Below are 15,360 nucleotides of genomic sequence, written 5' to 3'. Positions count from 1 at the left end.
GTGTAGGAATTAAATTTCTCTCTCTAAAACTCATCTTTACTACCCTTATTAATACTTGGAGATATTCTAAATCTTAAGTTCATGATCCTAAGAAGAGTTGGTGACTTGTCTTCAAAATAACTTGAGGGAACTTTGTGTGTGGAGGGGGGAGAAGCCCACTAGAGTTATAAGATCTGTATTTACACCCTGATTTTACAATTTACTTAAGTTTTGTAAAACTCAGGATTTTCATCTGGAAAATAGATTTAAAATATTTCAATAAACCAAACTGTGAAGTATAAAATGAAATGAGGTAAGTGATAGATTTTATTACAATGTCCAAAGCAGCTTAATTGCTGTTTGGAATTCAGTCATATAAATAAAGAACACTATTATCACACGATTCAAGGAGAAATAAAAAGAAAGACGTCTGTGACATAATAAATTTATTCCAGAGCACATAGGAGCAAAGGCAAAAGGTTACATCTACTAAACCACTGATGATATTTCTTGAAGAAAGCCACGCTGACATCAAAGACTACTGACACCCCCACGAAGGAGGAAAACATGAAGACAGTTATAACAATGTGAACACAGTGGATTTGCATAATTCAAAACTAAATATTAAAAAGCTACATGAAAGTCCTTGAAATGTTGGAAGTCTTTGAAAACCCTGTAAGTTAATAGGCAAATGAGAGCTTTGGAAATCTCATATACCATGTAAAAATAGAAGAATAAAGTTGTAAATTGAATTAGCTTTTCTTTTTCATAAAATTTATGAACTTAATAAATAAAACTGACTTGCTTCTCTAGGAAGATGACTTAATGTAATCAGTATTTTTAAAATGAATTCTCCCCACTTGACTTAATTGCTCACAATGGTCTTTTTTTCTATGCAATATATCTTTGGCTTTCTCACATTGGCAGTCACAGAAGTTAAAAGTTTAAGTAACTAGCATCTCTGAAACCTTTGCTCTAGTTTCACATCAGTGTCTATCTCTACAGTACAGACTAATAGCCTTATACGAGCTATAAGCAATGTGTGACAAGTGTCTACAGTGTATGCAAACATGAGTGAAATTAGCTTTCATTCCTCACAGGAGTCATTACATAGTAGATGTGAACAATATAAATTACTTCTTGTCATCTTTTTATATTTGATCAGTTGAAGGATCCCTTTATAAAGTGTGAGGAAGAGGAAAAGTACTGGCAATATGACACCCCTTTATGTTCAATTTGAAAGTTTGTTCAATTTTATATTCACACTACTCTACTTTCTGATGGTCTCTCTTTTCAAAATGGGATTCCTTTGATAGTCAGGCATCTTATATCTTATTCCTCCAGGCTAAGATCTCTATTTTCACTGCTTCCTTTGGAAATTAGAATTTCTCTCTTCCACAATATTAAGTAGAGGCTTTTTTAAAGTGCTTACGACTTGACAAAAAATGCATTAGCTGTGAAAACTGACAAGAAGTTGTGCTTGTGGAGATTGCAAGAAGCAGCAAAGCCTCTATTACTAACATACTGCTTTTTATTATAAAATATGACTCCCATTAGTTTTGGGCTACAGCCAAGTCTCTTCTCATAGTTTAAAAAGGAGTTACCTTGACAAGATTCGACTTAAATCACATCTTGATCTATATTATGAACACAAAAGAACCCTTTCTGCATTAAAGTGACAATAAGAGTCTGATTTATAATCCTAAAGCAAAGAAATTCAGAGTTAAATAAATCAAATGACTTAGCACTTGTCCCTAGGTTTTTTTTTTGCAAGGGTGTGAAATCTATGAGGGAAAAAAAAAGAATAAATGCAATACCAAGTATCCCATCTGTAAATTCAAAGTATTGTGTGAGCATATTAAGCATGTGTTTTCAGTTTGGTGAATTTCAAAAAGATAATTAGAAACAAGACAATTGTCTCCTCAGAACTAGAATGTAATTTGCGGTGTTTCTGGACCCATAACAATCGTGAGTGTGCTTTTTTCTTTTCTTTTTTTTTTTTCTTGAAGCATGATACAGGTTTACAGCTAGTTCACATATTTCATAATCTTAAACACCCTCAGGAAAATTTATTTCTGGTCAACTTAGAGAGTTAAACCACCTAGTATTTCTCTAAAGCCCCCAAGCTTAATAACTCTACAGTGTGTAAAAGAAAATCTCTCTACAGAGAACAGAACATAGCCACAAGGAAAAGAGACACGTATCTACTAAAAAAAAAAAAAAAAAATTTCGATCAGTATCAAGCAGCATTCTGAATGCTTCCAAATTAGACAAAATCCAAGCCTTCATGAAATTTACTTTAAGGATGACTCTAAGGCAAATGTGACAATTATCTAATTATTTCCTGAGTTGGAGGGTAAATCGGAAAATGGAAGGTAGAAGATGGGGACAAGATATTACAGGAAAACTTTAGAAATAAAAGCATATTTAACTACGTTTTAAGGATGATTTAGGGGTGGAAGTGCTCTAACCAGAAGGAATACCATGAAAGAAAGCCTGACTTGAAGAAGCATGTGCTGGAGGGGTGAGAACAGCAATTTAATGGAGATAGAGAAGAGACGTAGGAGAGACTTAGGCCATGCATTTGGAACATCTAGGGTCTGCATTTCTTAGCCATGGTCTTGAAAACATAATTCAAGATTTAGGATGAAATTCCCAACCACATGAGAAATGACGTGTGGACAGCTAGGATAGCTCCATTCCTCCTCAGTAAGGATGTTCCATAGGCTGAAGTAGAAATGAAGCTTCATCGGCTTTTCCTTTTTGACTTCAAATGCTTCCCAATCTCCATAATATCTACAGGGACAACTACTCTCTAAGGAGTGACCCAGCTAGAAATAGTTAAAAATAAGCCTGCAAACTAAATTCAGTACTCTTGCTGTTTACATGCAACTGAATTTTACATATTAACAAATCAGTAAATATTTTTGCAAAATGTCTTTAACACTAAATGTATTAGCTGCTAAGCTATTTTTTTAAAGAAGTATTTAGAAGATGATTTCTTGGTCAGTGCTTCACTAGAAATCCAGTTCAATATAAAAATGCTTAAGTAGTTTCATAAGCAATATAATATATTTTTAAATTATTAATGCTATTTCTATGCATTACTAAAACACAATAGAAATTAGTATTTGCATGAAGTTGTAACACTACTCTGCTTTTTTGATTACGTGAAACCCAATATAATACATTTATTTTAAATTACTAAGATATATAGAGTTGCATATATTTACTCAAACCAAATTAAAATATTTGGTCTTTATTTTATCACTGTATAGTTTTTTTTTCCATGTAAATATGTTGAAGTTAATGAAGGAAATGGAAAAAAAAAATCTAAATTAGCAGTTCTTTATACTACCGCTACCAACAAAAGTGTACATTTTAATTAAGATAGAACAAAAGAGCTAATTACTACTGGACCCAAATTCTCATGGCAGGGATTAGGACTAATTTTTGTTTTACTTGCTTTTAAACAACATGCATGAAGCACTTGTCATGTTTGCGTGAGTTCAGTAGTTTTTACTCAAGTAAACAATTCTAACATGGAAGAATAGTTGAGGTAGAAGATAATTTTTAGATGATAAAACTCCATGCCAGATTTTTCAGGAAACACGTTTTATGGATTGAAAAGCTAACACTCTCTAGTAACTTGGCTAGTGCCATTGCTGAGGCCAGATCCAGCTCTTACCTAGAAACCAGTGGTCTGCCCACCATGTCACACTGAGTCATTGTGGCTTGGAACTGCATGGTCAGAACACTAACACTTAATGGTGACTATAAATGAATAGCTTTAACAAAGGACAGCTTAAAATGATAAACTAATTCTCTGCCATTAAATTTTGAGCAAACCTAATGAAGGATTCTGCCTTACTTCATACTAGATCACTTAGGTATTAAGAAGACAAAGCTTGAGGGGTGCATGGGTGGCTCAGTTGGTTAAGCCTAGGACTCTTGGTTTCAGCTCAGGTCATGATCTCGGGGTCATGATCTCAGGATTGTGAAATTGAGGGCTGCATCGGACTTGCACTCAGCGTAGAGTCTGCTTCAGATTCACTCTCCCTCTTCCTCTGCCTCTCCCACTCATGCTCTCCTTCTCTTCCTCTCTAGGATAAATAAATGAATCTTTAAAAAAGAATAAGAAGAAGAAGAAGACAAAACTTGAACAAAACATACAATTAAATTACTTTCCCCAAACGTAATATAATTACATTTATAATTATTATTGATTATATGAACTATATTGATTATATAATGGTTATATTAAGATATAGAATATAACCAATTATATATAATGATTATATTAAACTATATTTCAGAGATAAACTCCTTAGTATTTTACAAGAAGATGAAGGAGACTCTTTTGGAGTCAAGACTGCTTTTGTCTTTTAGTTTAACACACTTCAAACTGAGTCTATAAACCATCAGCTTAATTGATTAATAGTAAATGATGTGTCAAATCGTTCAACCAAAATGGTTACTCAACTGATTGACTGAGGGCAAATGCTTAAGGTTGCCAAGAATGTTTAATCATCACTTTTTAGGGGAAGAAAATAAACACTCCCAAGTATTTTTTAATAAAAAGAAATTAATGGAGATAACACTGGGCTTGCAAAATAGAAGGTAAGTTTGAACCCACGTTCCAGCACTTCCTGGCTACATGTCTGCTGCTAGGCTATTTAATAATTTGTAAAATGAGGGCAGCATTACATGATTTCTACCTGACAGGAAGTTTAAGGGATTAATATAATAAAGTCAATTTATCTTTATATCTATATCTGTATCTATATCTATATATCTTTGCATTGGAGGCTGTGGCAGTCGGTTAAAAAAAACAGAAACAATTTTAACCAGTGCAAAATTATTTAGCCATCCAATTGTTCCACCACCATAAATTATAGTATGCAGAGTATTTTGGACATTATTGTTCCTATGCTCCTCTGCTTTCCCAACTTTCCAAACCCCACCTATGCCCAGTGGTGGTACATTAACAAACTTTCTAGCTGTCTGGCTACCAGTTGGGTCCAGCCAAGAGGATCAACAGCAGGAGTTTGGAGAGAGGAAGAAGATCACGGTACCCATTCCCCCAGCTCTGTATGGAAGGTTCACTATGTGCCTTAATTGAAGATCACAGAACTTGTCAAGGTACCATCTCTTCTGATTCCTATAACTTCATCTTGCCCTTATTTTTCAGGTTTAGGGGTAATAATAGTGCTCCATGTCACTATACAATCCCCCTCAATTTTGCTATACCTTGCTACATCTTTGTGAATACTTTTACTAGACTGTCTTCAAATTCCCAATTTGACAATGTAGTCCATTCCCTACCAGGAGCTTGACTGATACAACATGTTAGAACCTGGTAATAATCCACAATGGTAAGGGTGGCATCTGGGTTGTTGTTGTTGTTTTTTTCCCCAGTTATAACTTTAATAACTAGTGATTTGATTAATTCCATCCCTACTCTCTTACACAATACCCCTTAAAAGCAATAATATATGTTTCCAGGTAAGTGGTCTCTTTTAGGCTGTACCACTGATCAAGTAAAGCTAACTGGCATATACTTCAAAATCAATCCCTACCACTTGCAAATAAATAAAAAGTGAATGATAGAGTTCAATAAAGCAATTCACAATACTTCTTGACAAGCAGTTGGCACCAATTTCACCAATCTTTGGTACTGATTTTGTGAAAGATGAGGAAACCAATATATATGCCAGAGAAAAAATCATCACAGAAGCCTTAGTTTTAGCATATACAATACAGGGAAAACAAATGGCAGCAAGGAGCTGTGTCCTGGAGAAATGGAAACTACGTGAAATTTCTGTTTCTTCATTGAAGTAGGAGTTTGGCTACAGAGGTCAACATTTCGAGAAAATAAATAGCAACATGAATTGCACAGTGCTGATTCCATAGTCACTCATATTTCTATAGGAGACACAATACATTTTTTTGTTAGGCTTGATTTTTATTTCATGTTTTTTGACTTATTTGAACATGATAGATTAGATAGATGATCACTTTAGGCAATGATTTTGAAAAAGTGATGCTATGAATGATTCTCTGATCTTAGAAAATGTTGTGGCATTTCCATATTACTAGACTACAACAAATGAAGTTTCTTAAAAACAGAATATATACTTTGAAGTGTTTTGTAAGTATGAGTTGGCACCGATGTGGATAGATCCAAATCACAGTTCAATGTTTGATGTTATTCACTGTTTAAAATAATCCTAAATCTCAAACCAAAACCCACATATGCCTTTTTTGGGAAATGAACCAGAATTTAATGCTGATCTCTATTTATCAAAATTTTACTCCACTGTCTCTATGCTTCGCAAGCCAAATAAGGGGGGGGGAGGAGCAAAACAGGGAGGGAAAGCATGTATTTTAGTATAGCTTTAGAATCTAAGAGGTAAAATAACTGTCAAAGCATCTAATTGAATCTTAAGGAATAGCTTCCAAACTGAGCCTATCTAAATCATTAAGAATAATAGCTTTCATTTGTTTTTCTACTTAAAAAAATAGTGTGGTACTATATAGAATGGAAAGTCAAGATCATCAGGCCTACAGCTGACAACTCTGGGTACAAAAGAGTTCCATCTATAGAAAATCTTTTCTTTTAAATCTGAACTATATTAGGGATTCTGAAAAAATTTTTAAAAGAATGTAAGTTAGTGGTTTATAATTAGGGCTTTAATATAATGATTCATACCATTGACTCATCAACTTTCTTTTCACGCAAATAGATTACCTCACAACTCATGAAATGACAGGTATCAAAATAGCCACTAGAAAAAATTTTAATCCCTTAAATCACATAAGTAAATTAAGAAAGTGACTCAAGATTGGATAACTGGGCCACAAATGTAACTGATGAAATAAATGATGGGGAAGGTGTTGCTGTTTTGATATAAATTCTTCCATTCCATGATATTTTTCATATGAGATCCAAGAAAATTCATTGATTTATTATTTTTTTTTTAAGTAGGGTCCATGTCCAGTGTGGAGTCCAATGCAGGACTCGAACTCACAACCCTGAGATCAAGACCTGAGCTGAGATCAAGAGTCAGATGCTTCACCGGCTGAGCCACCGAGGTGCCACTAAAATTTTAATATTATAGCGACTCATCTTTTTCTTTGGATATATCTTAATTTTTATCACTTTATATTAAATTTTAAAAGAAGAAAATATCCTAACATTTAATTAGGAGTTTAAAATGACAGGAATTAAGTAATTTATGTCTATGAACAATAATAAGCATTTAGTAAATAAAAAGAATATATAATTAGTTCATGTGTAAGGGAAGTAACTTTATTAACAAGAATGATTTTGGTGATATTTAGTTTTTAATGCAGTTCTAGATATTTGTTTACATAAGTATAAATTGGTTCATCTTATTTAAATTTCTTGGCCGTGAAATTGCACTTTTAATATATTTTTATAATAATTATAAAGAATTTGTCATATCCACATAGTTTCTGTATGATTGGCATTAGGCTTTCACTGCTGGTATTTAATGAGAGCTTTGGATTAGATGTGTCACAAGTACCTTCTAATTAAACAAAAAAAATAAGAGTTGATTGTAGCAGAACGAATTTTGTTTAGATATCTAAGATATTGTTTTCCAAAGAGTTATCTGAATAATTATATAATTTAATAAGTTTAGTACTAGCACGAAGTAGAAAGAAATACAAAACAGGAAAGTACTTTCTTACCCTATGCAGGTTAGCAATACCTAACTACCTTACGCCATATTCATTTTGGCTTGTTTGGAATGTCCATGCCTTCTCCCCAAAGTTACTCTTGCATAGTATTTCTTCATAAAAAAAAAAAAAGGTATTTTTATTTCAAATACATCACAGAAACGTCATTAAATTCATCTTGGTGTCATGGTGCTCAGCTGAGTGAGGCATTTTTAAAAGGGAAGGAGAAGGAAAGGGACTAGAATGTACTATAGACATTGTATGTATTTGCTTATATACACTGCCTGATTAAATTACTTGAGTGAGGAAGACAGTATTTTCTTGTGGATCTATTTAGTCCTAAACTCTTAGGGCAATTTAAAAAAATGACAGACTCTACTTCTTTATCTTTAGTTTCAGTTATAAATTTGAGTGGCTTTCTACTCATTTATTTGTTCATTTAATAGTCATTCAGTGAGAACCTATTTCAAAGTATGCATTTTGCAAGATACTTCATGATTTGAGAAATGGAAAATGCTTCCATATTTCTGGTCTAGTTGCCTAGATAGATACAGTAACATTACTAATGGCAGTGCCTGGGTGGCTCAGTTGGTTAAGCATCCAACTCTTGATTTTGGCTCAGGTCATGATCTGAGGGTCATGAGATTGAGCCCCACCTCAGGCTCTGTGCTCAGCAGATAGTCTGCTTGAGATTCTCTCTCTCCCTCTGCCTCTACCCTTCCCCCCCACCTCCTCTCTCACGCTCACACGCGCTCTCTCTCTCTCTCAAATAAATAAATAAATCTTTAAAAAAAGATTACAAAGGAAGATGTTATTATTTTTCCTTGATTTCATACTAGATTTATAACAACTTATTGGATAGCTGAAGAAGTATAATGAATTAAACTTCTTAAGTTGGTTTGGGGAGTCTAATAATGTATTTTTCTTAAGTTTGTTTCATAACGATTTAACTATCAAGAGAAATATGTATTTTCCCTCTCTCTGTTACTCACAAATTCCTGTGGTTTTGAATGAATCTGAAACCTCAAAATTAAAATCCATATATTACAGGTAGATATTTTGCCTGACCCTATTCCAAATAAATTGAATAATCTACCAAGAAATTTATTTTCCCCCACAATACTTCTGATTTTCTCTCCCACCTTACTTTATTTTGATTGGCACTGTCAGTTTCTAGACTTAAGAAAAAAAAAATATTTTATTCTATTAAGCTTAGAATTGCTTCCTCTCAAATTTAGCAAAACAAATATAATACTTAGTAAAATCATTTATATGTTCTAGGTAACTCCCATAATATAGAGCAGATTCATGTTTAACTAAATTCATTTCCTTTTATTTAACTTGATTACTGGTATTAAAATAAATGATTAAAGGATGATTATATATATAATGGAATATTACGCAGCCATCAAAAAATGAAATCTTGCCATTTACAATGACGTGGATGCAACTAGAGGGTATTATGCTAAGCAAAATACATCAATCAGAGAAAGACAATTATCATGTGATCTTACTGATACGTGAATTTAAGAAACAAGGCAGAGGATCATAGGGCAGGAGAGGAAAAAATGAAACAAGATGAAACCAGAGAGGGAGACAAACCGTAAGAGGCTCTTAATCATAGGAAACAAACTGAGGGTTGCTGGAGGGGAGAGGGTGGGAGGATGGGGTAACTGGGTGATGGACATTAAGAAAGGCATGTGATGTAATGAGCACTGGGTATTACATAAGACTGATGAATCACTGACCTCTACCTCTGAAACCAATAATACATTATATGTTAATTAAGTGAATTTAAATAAAAAATGTTTAAAAAAAGAAAAAAATGATGAAAGAAGACAATTTAGGTGATACAAACAAGTTCCATGTAACACTCCATGCAGCAGAAAGTCTCCATATGGACAATTGCAAAATGGCTGGAGGCAGGAATCTTTTATATAAGATAAAGAATGAAGAGCAAGGAAAAGAGAAACAGAAAATATTTGATTGACTACGACCACAAAGTCAATCTTTTTTTTAAAGATTTTATTTATTTATTTGATGGAGAGAGACACAGCGAGAGAGGGAATACAAGCAGGGGGAGTGGGAGAGGGAGAAGCAGGCTTCCCGCTGAGCAGGGAGCCCGATGTGGGGCTCGATCCCAGGACCTGGAATCATGACCTGAGCCGAAGGCAGACGCTTAACGACTGAGCCACCCAGGCGCCCCGACAAAGTCAATCTTGATTGAGGTGAGAAGGCCCTGGGTTGGCATTGTTTCAAAAACAACCTTTAAGTCACAAGTTAATATGATTTCAGGCAAGTTACTTAAGCTGCCATCTCTTTAGTTTCCTAGTGTGTAAAATGAGGACAATAATAATGTCCTTTTCATTCCATTGCTTTGTGCATTAAATGAGTCAATATCTATAAGGATGCTTTAAACAATGATTGCCATTTAGTAAGCATTAGGTATTATTTATTATCTACAAGAGGAGAAATTTAAAGAGCAGGTATTAAACAACTTGGTCAAGGTCAGACAGGTAGCAGAATTGGCCTTAGATTCCAAATCTCTCCATCTTAGAAGTTATGATCACAACCTCTAGGCTGTGCTGTTTTGTGGTTCTAAATCTTTTCCTGCTCTGGGGAGGCCAGGGGTTGAATGAATGCACCAGCTTTGTTCTAGACCTCAGCGGAAAACACATCTTTTCCCCCTGAAACGAGAATTAGTGTGTGGACTTGGGGGAAAGAGCCATGTAAATCAGGCTAGAGTGTTAAAAAGAATCTCATAGCTCACATACTATCCATCCCAGACAGATTCAATATGTATAAGAGTTTTACACTGGAGTTCAGGGTAAAAAGAATTGATTTAATTTGAAATAGTTGTTCAGAATACCCTTTTGCATTTCACTCTTTGAAACTCAATGCACCAGTCTGTGGTTAGTTGGTTATTTGGGAATTAAAGATCCTGTTAAATCTCTCTTTCTGGTGATAGAGCTACATATAGCTACATCTACATAGGTGATATATGATCATAATACTAATAAAACGAACCCAGTAGGATATATAAATCGTGTGAGTTGGGGATCCATGCAAGTTTATTGAAAAAAAGAAAAAAGGGAGTAAAAGAATGAAAGTAAGAAGTGGGGAAGAGAGAAAAAGACAAAGAAAGAGAAAAAAGATAAACAGAAAGCAAAAGACAGAAAGACAATGAAAATATTTCTATACAAGGTAGAGAAACTTGGACTTGGGATTATTATATTATTCAGTGAAACCTATCCTCCTTCAAATGAGCTACTTTCATTTCTTAAATAATCCATGCATTTCCACACTTTGCTGCTACCACCATCCAGCTTGAAATCATCTTCCCTCTAACATAAAATCATTCTATTCACCATTCATGGTCACCAGGCTAAGCAGTTTGAGGGTAACTGAATTACTTTCTAGGTATTCTTAGTAACTAATAAATGGCTAGCAAATAGAGAAAACATAATAATCATTTGTTGAATAAATGCTTAGTCCAAGTACTATTTCCTCTGTGAATTGCCTTCCAGCACTTCAAATTGAAATGAACTTACCCAATTAGGTTCCCCTGAATCTTCTTCATCTTTTGATTTAGGTACATCATAAACATAGTGTTTTAAGTGACTGATTTTAAGTGTGCAGCTCAAGGAAGAATATGTACACGTACCTACCCACTGTATCACCACCCAGACCAAGATATGGACTATTTCCATTACCCTTATATGGTTCCCTTTGGTCCCTTCACAGTCTACATGTCCTCCAGAACACCCACTATTCTAAATTTTATCACAATTAATTTTATCCAGTCCTGAACTTCATAAAGCTGAAATCAGACAGTAAGTTCCTTTTTGGGGGGGAGAGGGGAGTTCTCACTTGCTATAACATTTGTAAGATTAATCCGTTTATATTTAGGGTTAGCAAATATTGCCAGTGTTCCAAAGTGATTGTAGCTATTCTAGAGTGAGGGAATGTTCCAGTTTCTCCACAAGCTTGGCAAAACTTGGTATTATCTGTCTTTTTTCGTTTTCAGAGTGTAGTGCTATCTTATTGTGGATTAATTTGCATCCTGATGATTAATATTGTTGGTCCCCTCTTGATTTGCTTACTGGTTTTTGTTTGTTTGTTTGTTTTTTGGATACCCTCTTACGTGAAGTGAATTCCACTGTGCCTGTGTGTGTGTGTGTGTGTGTGTGTGTGTGTGTGTGTGTGTTTTAACAGGGTAGTTTACTTAATTGATTTGTGGTGGTTCTTTATATAGTCCTCATATATTTGTCAGAAATTTGTGGATATCTCTTTCTTTCTATTGTGCATTTTGCAATTCCCTCTCTTCATTGTGTCATTTGATAAAAAGAAATTTGTCTTTGAGGTTCAAGTTATCCTTTGTTTTCCTTTTATGGTTAGTTCTTATTGTACCTGACTTCAGGAATCTGTGTCTACAGCAAGGTAAGAAAGACAATCTCCTACGTTTGCCTCTTAAAGCTTTATTGATTTACTTTTTTCATTTAGGACGCTGATACATCTTGCATTGATTTTTGTGTATGATGTGAGGTAGAGGTCAAAGTCTATTTTTCCATATGGGTATCCAATTGCTCCAGGACTATATCCCCCATTAAATTGCAAGATCTCATCACATTTTTCTTCTGCTGCTGCATAGCAAGTTTTTCCCCCACTTTTCATTTATTTATCTTTGTTGTTATTTACAGAGAGTTGGAATCAGTTCTCCCATCATTCACTTACTAGCTGCATGATTTTAAACAAAGTAATTTACTTCCTTGACCATCAATTTCTCTTGCTAAAAGAGAAAGTGCATGATTGAAGTGCATGATTTCTAAATACCTTCCATCTTTAATATTTTGTTTTTCTGTGTGACCTTCAATAACAAATGGATGGTGAACAAATAATTTGAAATATGTAACTTCAGATAAAATAGTTTTTTTTTTTCAGATAAAATAGTTTTAAAATCTCACTTTGGCTTAAATAATACAAGTCCCAATTCTTTATTTAAAACCGTTAGGGTTAGGTGTGCTTCATAATTTAGAATTTGTCAAGTTTTGCGAGGTTAATTTGATGCATATATTATTTATTGTGTAATTCTCACAGCAGGGTCAGCACTCTACACAGTAATCAAGTCTTAATATATATGCAGTAAAATGTACGACTATCCACTCTAAGAGAGATAAACACTATAAATAGCAATATCAGTTTGGGAAAGTTTCTATTAAAAATTAGTTTCAAAAAATGTTTGTGATATTCCTACTTTTGGATTTCAGCATTGTGGATAATGGATTTGGGATTCTGTAGTGTTGTAGACTCATGATACATGTAATGAAACCTTGTCATTAAAGATATTAGTTCTGGGAAATCTTAGCTAATTTTCTTCTAATTTTACAGTGAAAATATTTTGCAGTTGGGTACGAGTAAGGTGAAATGTCTTCTATTTGCCTATATAGATGTGTGCTAGAAAATGCAGCTTGGAAACTATAAACATATCTAATAATACACATACAGTGACCTTTAAAATGAATACTGTAAATTGCAACAATAGTAATGAAATCATAATGCAAATATTAGGTGTGAAATGCATATCTGATTCATATATGAATATCAATAATGTTATGATGTTTATTTTTTTTTTTTTTTTTTTTTTTTAAAGATTTTATTTATTTATTTGAGACAGAGAGAATGAGAGAGAGAGCACATGAGAAGGGGGAGGGTCAGAGGGAGAAGCAGGCTCCCTGCCGAGCAGGGAGCCCGATGCGGGACTCGATCCAGGGACTCCAGGATCATGACCTGAGCCGAAGGCAGTCGCTTAACCAACTGAGCCACCCAGGCGCCCCTGTTATGATGTTTATACTCATGCATATATTTTAAAAATCTATGCCCATTTCAGACACAAAAGTAGTAAATAGTTTCCAAGATGGCCCACATTTTCCTCTCTTACTTAAAGTATTCCATCCCAATACTTCCTTGTTTGCCATGTACCTGCTATTACCTTGTATACTATTAATCAGCTATTTAATCCTAAGACAAATATTTGCACATGAGGACCTTTCCTACCCAATCTTGGAAAAGGTTAAAATTATGTTTAATTGCTCCTAAGCTTTGGGCATTATTGCTACCACCTATTGTTATTTTAGATCCATAAAAAATAAATAATTTTTTAAAACTGCTTGAAACCCTTCCCAGTGGAACACTGGGAGAATTACAGCAAACTCAGGAGCCAACCCCATTGGCTCTCAGTAATCCTCACAATGGTTCCTTAGAGTTCACAGCACATAAAAATACTAAAAATTTTTTAGTTTGATCAATCCAATTTCCTTTTTATTTGCTATGGCTGCTATAAATGTAAGTTAGTTAATCCTAAGTAACCAATCATTTTGTCATTTGTAGCATGTTGATGACATATAAAACCAAGTTGTTCTCCATAAGATCAGAGCATAAAATCTAGTTGAAGATGTTGCAGAAAAAGAATAATCATACCGTCATTTAGGGTATTCATCAATGTAAGAATAATTGCTAGGTATCTGAAGTCATAATAATTATGCATTTAAAAGCACTCATTACTAAATACATAGATCTAACTTTTATCAAATGAAAAATATTGTGTTCCCAAAGAATATCTTACTTTAGAGAATTTTAAAATAAACATGTAAACACTGGAGTACTTTGTTTTCCAAAAAAATTAGTGAGGCAGTATTAATTTTATTCATTTTATTCCCTTTAGAAAAAGACTCTTTAAGTCAGGAAAAAGAGAAAATATTAAAAATTTAAACAAATTCCCTAGAAATGTAATAAGCTACCCAAATATGATTAGAAATCAAGATATTATTTCAAAGTCAAGATAGATATTTCAAAGTCAAGATACTGAAAAATAAATCCAGCGTATTTACCTTCCAATGACTAAAATCATAGAAAATAAAAGAACTTACTTATTCAAATAAAAAAATCACAAGTTGAAGACAGTTTGTTAACTGTCTTAACAGCAGACTTTATCAAAGAAGCTTTCAGTCAAGCTTCTACTCCATCTAAGAGAGAATAAGTGAAAAACATTTTTTTAAGTAACAGATTTGGTTATGTGAACAATTTCCTTAGACTCAGAGTTGCTACAGATTAAAACAGATTGTTACTTTTGAAAGTATTCTTGGAATTATTCTCACATATCTGAGATAATGTAGTTCTGACTAAAGGAAAAAAACAACTAAAAGTTTCTTAGGATCCTTCCAACTCTTGCAGGAATATAATTCCATTTAGCCTTCAGATTATTTTTCTTCAGCATTATATCAAAGCTACATCTGAAAATCTGAGTAAGTAAATCAGGGTAAGTATATGGAGAAATGAAAAAGCTTTTACTTTCAACAGTCTTATTTAGCACTCAAATATACCTGGTACAATACTTAAAACACTAAAGACATCAATAAAGCTTGATTGCATGCAGAAAATATACTTGGTGTAAATCAGTGCTTAAATGTCAATCTCCTAAAAGTAATAAGTTTCACAATCAATTCATCATGGAATTTTCCAGAAGAAATAAGTATAGAAAATTTATTGTATATCACTCCTCAAACAAGAGAAGCAAAAGATGTTTAATGCAAGTTTAGTCTCTTCCTTTAACCTCAGAGATTTTTATAAAATAACATCTCTTCTGAAGACAGATTGATAACAACTTATGACTTTGAGGTC

General features: G+C 33.7%; 1 long non-coding RNA gene across 1 annotated transcript; it reads right to left on the bottom strand.

Moving 5' to 3' along the window:
- Window positions 1–410: 410 nt before the first annotated feature.
- Window positions 411–14,708, bottom strand: LOC118544268 (uncharacterized). Its single transcript, XR_004921502.2, has 2 exons — window positions 14,610–14,708; window positions 411–4,082 (listed from the first exon to the last, which is right to left on the bottom strand). It is a non-coding gene; the product is annotated as an uncharacterized LOC118544268 (long non-coding RNA).
- Between the last annotated feature and the right edge of the window lie 652 nt (window positions 14,709–15,360).

The sequence above is a fragment of the Halichoerus grypus genome, chromosome 3 (assembly GCF_964656455.1).
Source record: "Halichoerus grypus chromosome 3, mHalGry1.hap1.1, whole genome shotgun sequence".
NCBI lineage: Eukaryota > Metazoa > Chordata > Mammalia > Carnivora > Phocidae > Halichoerus > Halichoerus grypus.
This window is presented reverse-complemented; position numbering and strand designations above follow the sequence as displayed.